Raw genomic sequence first — 9,457 nt, 5'->3', positions numbered from 1 at the left:
TTTCCCAGCCAGCATGAATGGACTTAACATTCCAGAATTCCCCAGCCAGCATGAGTGAACTTAACATCCCAGAATTCTCCAGCCACATAGATGGACTTCAACTCCCAGAATTCTGCCAGCTTATGAACTTCAACTCCCAGAATTCCCTTGCCAGCATGGATAGGTTTCAACTCCCAGAATTCCCCAGCCAGCATAGGTGGAGTTCATACCCCAGAATTCTCCAGCCACATAGATGAACTTCAACTCCCAGAATCCTGCCAGCTGCATGAATGGACTTCAACTCCCAGAATTCCCCCACCAGCATGGAGAGATTTCAACTCCCAGAATTGTGGAGTCGTTGGTGCTCTCTGATCTCAGTTATTTGCTTGCAGATATTTTGTTACCTGACTAAGTAGCATCTTCAGTTTGAGAAACACCGGTTTAGAAATTCAAATAAGAAAGCCTGAAGCTGGTGGGAATGGCTGGGTGGAGATTGTCCATTCTTAGGCACATTCCGTTCCATTTCTATTCTTGCATAATTTCCCGGCATTCAGAAGACAAATTCAAGTGGCTTTTAAATGCAGTTGCCAAGATCCCTCTTCAGAAACAGGCTTTGCAAGCCAAAAAATAAAAAAAATCAAAAAATCACAGCAAGGTCCTTAGTCTGCTGGGCACTTTGCCAAATAGGATCTGGTCTAGAATGGACAATTAAAATCTCTTTATTGATAGATAAGTAGGAAGAGAGGTCTCTCACCATTACAAGGCGAGGAGACCCTTAGGAAAAACAACAACAGAGAAATGTACACTTCAAACATATTCACACGCTGGCTAGCGTAACTGGAATCATTCTGTTGGGACAACCCATTTGAATGCTTTTCAGTTTGTTGTTAATTATTATTTAGTAAAGGTAAAGGTTCCCCCGCACATGCGTGCTAGTCGTTTCCGACTCTAGGGGCCGGTGCTCATCTCCGTTTCAAAGCCGAAGAGCCAGCGCTTGTCCGAGGACGTCTCCGTGGTCATGTGGCCGGCATGACTAGACGCCAAAGGCGCACGGAACGCTGTTACCTTCCCTCCGGAGTGGTCCCTATTTTTCTACTTGCATTTTTACGTGCTTTAGAACTGCTAGGTTGGCAGAAGCTGGGACGAGTAACAGGCGCTCACTCTGTTACGCGGCACTTGGGATTCGACCTGCCAAACTGCCGACCTTCTGATTGACAAGCTCAGCAGCGAAGCCATGGTGCCTTGCATCCAGCGGTGGGATTCAGCCGGTTCGCACCACTTCGGCAGAACCGGTACCTAATTTTTTTGTTGCCCAGGCCCAGAATGGACTTCCGGAAGCGGCATCCACACAGACAACCGGTTGTTCACCTATTTGAATCCCACCACTGCTTGGCATCTATTGGTATGGAGTTAAAACTGCTGCCCAGTAGCTTTGACGCCAACTTGAACAAGATGAAGTAAGACGATCCAAGGCCTGGAGATCAAAACTTACAAAGAATGGCTGTGGAACTTGGGTTTGGCTAGTCGAAAGAAAAGAAGGCATAGGGGAGACATGATAGCATTGTTCCAGTATCCAAGGGGCTGCCACAAGGCAGAAGGGGCCAGGTTGTTCACCAGAGCACCAGACGGAAGGACAAGAAACAATGGTTGGAAACTGATCAAGGAGAGAAGCAACCTGGAATTAAGGAGAAACTTCCTAATAGTGAGGACAATTAACCTGTGGAACAGCTTGCCGCCAGAACTTGTAAGGTGCTCCATCACTGGAGGTTTTTAAGAAGAGACTGGACAACCATTTGTCTGAAATGGTAGAGGGTCACTTGCTCGAGCAGAGGTTGGACTACAAGACCTCCAAGGTCACTTCCAACATTATTATTATTATTATAAAACTTTTATTCATAAAACATGAAACTCAGTCAACTGAACACTCAAATTGACTGGCGCTGATGGTTGACACGGGTTGCTGCCAGCATCCTAGGTATCAACCAGGTATCTCCTTAAAATGTAAGATCTTCTGAGTAGTACAGTTTTTTTGTAACTTTGCTGGAATTATTGCAGGAAGCTGCCATTTCTTGATGTATTTTGCGAAGTTTTTGGACATCGTTCCCAGTGCCCCGATGACAGTGGGTATCACTGTTACACATTTCATCCATAATCGTGCAGTTTCGATGGCCAGGTCGCGGTATTTCGTAATTTTTTCCAGTTCTTTTTCTTCGACTCTGGCATCTCCTGGTACAGCGATATCAATCAACTGTACGCTTCGGTTCTCTACGACTGCGATATCTGGCGTGTTGTGTTCCAAATGGCGATCTGTCTGTATCATCATCATCATCATCATCATCATCATCATCATCATCATCTCAAAGGTCCCTTCCAACTCTGTTATTCTGTTATTCGGCTGGTTCTCATCAGAATTTCACATTCTTGCTTGTTACTTCAAAGGGACTAGAAACATTAATCAAAGGCGCTCCTTGTTAATGGAAAACAGTTATTCCAAGAGGCTCCCATCAGTTTCACCGAATCTGGAGCTAGCTAGATAAATACACATAATGTTGTCCTGCGCCCTTGTTTTCTTTGGCTGAAAGGAGAGTAGCAAGTTCCTAGTATGGATGTCAGCACCCTCGACCTGTTGGAAGTATTTGGCATGGAAATAATAAGTTTTGAAATATTTACTTGCTGACCATCTGCTGTCGCAATTAACCAAACATTGGTCGGAAAACAACCAGAACTTTAGCGCCGCAAACCAGAAAAAAAATTGATCGGTTTGGAGACTTGGATCAGCATGAAGGCTGAGCAAAGGACAGTAATACACAAACTTGAGCTAAGAAATATGGATACCGAGTTATATCATGAAATCCATGATACAGTAGTGGCCAAAATTGCGGAAACCTTTTGGGAAAAGTGTACATTTGAGGTCTGATGGCTAATAACACCACTTTTTTTGGAGTAGTACCATAAAATTATATATCAATGGAAAGGTAATTTAAGCAAGAACGTAGTGCGACAAAGTGTGTTCAATTATCTGTGTTCTGTGAAAAGTTATAGCCAAATAACCAGAAAAAGGAAGCGCAAATTCCTAGAACTAAGGAGAAACTTCCTGACAGAACAATTAACCAGTGGAACCACCTGCCTCCAGAAACTGTGAATGCTCCAACACTGGAAATTTTTAAGAAGACAATGGACAGCCATTTGTCTGAAATGGTCTAGGGTTTCCTGCCTGAGCAGGGGGTTGGACTAGATGGCCTCCAAGGTCCCTTCCAACTTTACTATTATGATTATTATGACGACTTGCTTAGGCTGACATCAGGTAGAGCTTTCCTTCATCTGATTGTAGCCAATGAGCATGAGTGTTTAGAGAGCCAATTGGGTGTCGTCTTGTTTTGGCAATAAGCCAGTCAGATGACAGCAGGATCCAGTTATTGATGTCAGGTATTGAAGCTGAGAAGAGGACATTAATGTCAGCGTGTTATGTGATCGCTGTCAAGTTGGTTGGTTTTTTTGTTTGTGTGTGTGTTCTGTCATTTGAGCTTTTAAAATGTAATAAAATTAAAGTAATGGTGCAAAGAGTTGACCGGTCGCCCACAAAACGATGTAAACTAGTATTATTTAAGTGAACGAGGCTACAGTTATAAAGAAATTAGAAGAAAAATGGGTGGAAACTTAAACCAAAGTTGGCATTTCTAAGTTTTTGAAGAGGTAAAGGAGACTCAGTCACTACCACATCATACTGGTAAAGGCAGGAAAAGGTGCACAAGAGCAAGTGACGATAGAAGAATTAAGAGACTCTGCCTACGTGACAGAAGAAAATCATCTGGGTGTATACAAGATGAAATGGCGCAATGCAACGTGAAGTTGAGTGCAAGGACTGTTCGGCGCAGACTGCAGGGATTTGGCCTAAAATCTAAAAGCCACTTTTCTCTCTTAGACAAAGGTTGAAAAGACTAAGCTGGGCTAAAACCCATGTTACCTGGACAAAGGAACAATGCGACGGTGTTATTTGGAGCGATGAGACCAAGATCTCCCTGTTTGGCAGTGATGGCATAAAATTACGTTAAGGAGAAGAATCGGAGAAGATTTGCATCTTGGCTGCATTACACGCACCGTGAAACACCCAGTCAGCGTTATGATCTGGGGTTGTATGACATCAAAAGGTGTGGGTGGAATTTGTGTGATTAATGGGAATATAAATGGCCAAAAATGCATTAATGAAATACTTGAGCCCAAACTGAAGCCTTCCCCACATGATCTTTTCCAAGACAGTGAAGCATGTATATTTCATTAGGATTCAGTTCCGTGTCGTGTTGCTGCGGTGTGCAAAAAGTGGTTTCAAGATCATCATATTCCACTGCTGGAGTGGCCTGGGAAAATCTAGGGAGCCAACTAAAGAAACTTGTTAGTCAGAAGCGACCCAGCAATAAAACCCATTTAATAGAAGGAACCATTCAATCTTGGTTTCACATTATAACAGAACTGCAGAACTAAAGGACTTGTTTCACTCCATGGGAAGACGTCGTAAGGCCATAATTCACGCTAAAGGTTACCCAACTAAGTATTAGCTGACACGGTGATAATTTTTGTATATCTCGGGTTTTTTTCTACAGTGATAATTTTTGTAACAGAGTGAGCGCCTGTTACTCGTCCCAGCTTCTGCCAACCTAGCAGTTCGAAAGCACGTAAAAATGCAAGTAGAAAAATAGGGACCACTCTGGTGGGAAGGTAACAGCGTTCCGTGTGCCTTTGGCGTCTAGTCATGCCGGCCACATGACCACGGAGACGTCCTCGGACAAGCGCTGGCTCTTTGGCTTTGAAATGGAGATGAGCACCGGCCCCTAGAGTCGGAAACGACTAGCACACATGTGTGGGGGAACCTTTACCTTTACCTAATTTTTGTATATCTCATTTTTTCTATGGTGATAATTTTTGTATATCGTTTTTTCTACGTGTTTCACTTTTCTTCTTTATAACTGCTATTCTAATAGCAAATCCTTCATAAAACCTACTGCATTACATTCTCGAATAAATTATCTTTCCATTGATATATAATTTTTTGGTACTACTCCAAAAGAAAAGTGGTGTTATTAGCCATCAAACCTCAAATGTTACACTTTTCCCAAAAGGTTTCCACAATTTTGGCCACTCCTGTACAGTGTTTCTCAACCTTGGCCACTTTAAGATGAGTGGACTTCGACTCCCAGAATTCCCCAGCTAGTGGAGGCGGGGCTGAAGAATTCAGTGAGTTTCCTCTATTAAGTTTTCAAGGCCTCCTAAGAATTTGCTCGCCCTTTTCAGCTCTCAGTCAAGTCAGGATGTGAGTTTGCGATTAGCTGAGGACTTTCCACAGAACTTTAGCAAATACAGGGAATCCTGGACTTACAACGATTCATTTAGTGACCATTCGGACTGACAGTAGGACTGAACACAACAGCAACCTGGAATCAAGGAGAAACTTCCTAACAGTGAGGACAATTAACCAGTGTAACAGCTTGCCACCAGAAATTGTGGGCGCTCCGTCACTGGAGGCTTTGAAGAACAGACTGGACCGTCGCTTGTCTGAGACGGTTCAAGTTCCCCTGCTTGAGCAGGGGGCTGGACTAGAAGACCTCCAAGGTCCCTTCCAGCTGTGTTCCAATTCTGATTCTGAAAAAAAGGGATTTATGACTGCTTCTCGCACGACCGTTGCAGCCTCCCTGTGTTGACGTGATAAATATTCAGACGCTTGGCAACCGACTCACAGTTATGACGATCGCAGTGTCCCGAGGTCACGTCATCCCCTTCTGTTGCCTTCTGAGAAGCCAGATTCACTTAACAAGTTGTTTTACTATCTTACCAACTGCAGTGATTCGCTTAAGAACGATGGCGAGAAAAGGTTGTAAAAATGAGGCAAAATTCATTTAATGACTGTCTTGCTCAGCGACGGAAATCTTGGGCTCAGTTGGGGCCATAGGTGAAGGACGACCTGTACTCTCACCATCTAATGTTGGTCTGGCTCGTTTGCATTGAACGATCCTATTAAGCCAGGGTTTGTTAAACAGCCCTCCCCCGCCTGGGCTAGTGAACATGCCCGGGTCCCAAAACAAGCAGATTATATTAATGGGAAAATATAAATCCGGTGCCAAGTTGTTCTTTGGCGTATCTATCATCATTTTTACTTTATTTGACGGGGCAGAAGCAGCTGCTCCGCGGGGAACAAAGACATTTTTCCTGGGTGTGGAATAAACACGAACATCCTTCGTCATCCTCAGAAAATCTTTGCACCCAGCAAAGATTTGGTTTTACGCCTCTGCTTTTCTTTCCAAACAGTTCAAGCCCCTGTTGACAACGGGAGAAAACAAATCCAGATTAAAAACGAAACAAAACTCCAAAAGAACAGCCCTCAGGGTCTTTCAGAACAGAATATTAAGAGAATAAAAAAGTCGGAAGGGACCTTGGAGGTCTTCTAGTCCAGCCCCCTGCTCTCTTTTTTTTTAGCTTTCCCCTAAGGCTAAATCTCTGCATTCACAGCAGCTGCATTTTCCAACATAAGAGAATAGAATAGAGCTGGAAGGGACCTTGGAGGTCTTCTAGTCCAGCCCCCTGCTCAAGCAGGAGAACCTATGCCATCTCAGACAAGTGACTGTCTAGCCCAGGGGTAGGCCACCTTGGCTCTTTGATGACTCGTGGACTTCAACTCCCAGAATTCCTGAGCCAGCCATGCTGAGGGGAAAGGGAGAGGGTTCCAAGCTGAGCCGTGCTGGCTCAGGAATTCTGGGAGTTGAAGTCCACGAGTCATCAAAGAGCCAAGGTGGCCTACCCCTGGCCTAGGCCTTTGCTGCTTTATGACTTGTGGACTTCAACTCCCAGAATTCCTGAGCCAGCCATGCTGAGGGGAAAGGGAGAGGGTTCCAAGCTGAGCCGTGCTGGCTCAGGAATTCTGGGAGTTGAAGTCCACGAGTCATCAAAGAGCCAAGGTGGCCTACCCCTGGCCTACCCCTATGCTGCTTTATGACTTGTGGACTTGAACTCCCAGAATTCCTGAGCCAGCCATGCTGAGGGAAAAGGGAGAGGTTTCCAAACTGAGCCGTGCTGGCTCAGGAATTCTGGGAGTTGAAGTCCACGAGTCATCAAAGAGCCAAGGTTGCCTACCCCTGGTCTAGCCTCTTCTTCAATGCCTCCAGTGTCGGAGCGCCCACGATTTCTGGTGGCAAGCTGTTCCACAGGTTAATTGTCTTCGCTGACAGGAAGTTTCTCCTTAGTTCCAGGCTGCTTCTCTTTTTGTTCAGTTTCCATCCACTGTTTCTTGCATAGTCCTCAATTTACAACCATTCATTTAATGGCCGTTCAAATGTGACTTACCACGGTTTTTTCACCCTTACGGCCGTTGGCAGCCTCCCTGTGTCCACGTGATCAAAATTCGGAAAGCTTGCCAACTGGCTCGTATTTATGATGGTCGCAGCGTTTCCCCGGGGTCACGTGATCCCCTTTTGTGACCTTCCGACAAGCAAAGTCAATGGGGAAAGCCGGCTTCACTTAACGACCGCCTCGCTAACTTAACAATTATAGTGACAGTTGTGGCAAGAAAGTTGTGAAATGGGGGCAAAACTCACTTAAGGATCACTAGTGCCATTGTTATCAATAAACGTTTCACTTAGCAGCAGAAATTTTGGGCTCAATTGTGGTCGTAAATTGAGGACTACCTATATATCAAGTGCTGGTATGGTATACGTCAACTCAACAACTTTTAAGATGTGTGGACTTCAACTCCCACAATGCCCCAGCCAGCCTCGTTGCTAATGCTCAGTATAAAAGACTCCAGATTCATTTAGCAACCGTGTTACTAAGTTAACCACGGTGGCAAAAATTGTCATAAAATGGGGCAAAGCTGACTTAACAGCCGGGCTGGCTTAGTGACAGAAATGTTGGGCTCAATTTTGCGCTTGTACGTTGAGAGCGACCTCACCTCGCCGCTGTCTTGCTTAACGACAGAATTTTGGGGCTCAATCGTCGTACGTTGAGGATTGCCTCGTTTGTTCCCTGAACTGAAGAAGTCCTTGAATTGAGGTCACGTGGTGTTTAGGGAGATTAGAGAACTTTTGAAGGTAAATTTAGATATGTCGACAAGGATTGCATTAATGTTACAGGAGATAAATGAAGCAAAAAAAAAAGGAATTAATTGTAAATTTGACAACGGCAGCTAGATCAGCGATGGTTAAATATTGGAGACGGAATTGGGTTATTCAAAGGAACGAGTGGTGTAATGAAATATGGAACATGGCAATAAATGATAAATTAACAACAGAAATTAAGTTTGAAAAAAGGGATGATTCAGGTAGGTAGTTATAATGAAACATGGGATGATTTTATAAAAACAGCCTCGGTGGAAGGCAAAGGGAATAATTTACCTGCTCAAGAATATAGGCTGTTTTGGAAGGGATAAGGGCACAGTTGAAATATATTGTATATTGTTAGTCGTTATATGAGAAGAAATATAGGTAATAAAAACAGTCTCGGGGTGTGTGTGTGTGTGTGTGTGTGTGCACTGTAAGCATTTGTATTTTATTTATACTGTTTTTTATTTAGACTGGTATGTATTACGTTTGTATTATTTGTATTTGAATAAGATAAAAATTAAAATTAAAATTAAAGGAAAAGAATTGAGGTCACGTTCCGGGTGAGGAAGCACGGATGATTTAAGCCACAACGGAGAAGAAAAAAGGCTTAGCCACGTCCGGGCGTGCGTTTCGAATCCGGTTCTCTTGAAAAGGGTCACATTTAGTCTGTCCTGCCCTTCGCCCCAAACCCGATTCCATTCTTGCTTTCTCGGAACGACGGGGCAGCATTGATGTATGAATAATCCCTCTAATTACTGCTTTCGGTGGGTGGGTGCTGATGGGGTAAAAGCCTTTGAGTCAGCTAAAAAAAGAAAGAGGAAAAAAAGGAATTTAGACAGGGTTATTATTATTATTTTGAAGGAAGAGGTTTGCCTTTCTTTTGTCATCCTCTTGGCAAGACCCGCCAAGGTTCATGACATTTTTTTCAAGGGCTGCAAAGGGATTTTATTTTGGGAAAGCGTGATTAGAGGGCAGAGATTCCGCCATATCTTAAAAGGCAGCTAGTCCCCGACGTACAGCGATTCATTTAGTGACTGTCTGAAGTTATAACTGGCGCTGAAAAAAAAGGACTGCTTGTCAGACTTAGGACCGTCGCAGCATCCTTATGAAATGGGGTGTAGGGTCTCTTGCTTGGGGGGCGGGGTTGGACTAGATGACCTGCAAGGTCCTTTCCGACTGTTCTTCTAATTCACGGGGTCAAAATTTGGATGATTGACAACTGGCTGAGATTCATGACGGTTGTGAGCTTCCCAGCCAGTTCCCGACAAGCCAAGTCAGTGGGGGAAGCCAATCCTCAGACGTACAACCACTCCTCAGCCTTACAACCATCCCAGCATCCCTACGGTCAAATAATCAAAATTCAGGCACTTGGCAACTGACTCATACTCATGATG

This window comes from Vipera ursinii (assembly GCF_947247035.1).
Source record: "Vipera ursinii genome assembly, chromosome: Z".
Taxonomy (NCBI): Eukaryota; Metazoa; Chordata; class Lepidosauria; order Squamata; family Viperidae; genus Vipera; species Vipera ursinii.
This window is presented reverse-complemented; position numbering follows the sequence as displayed.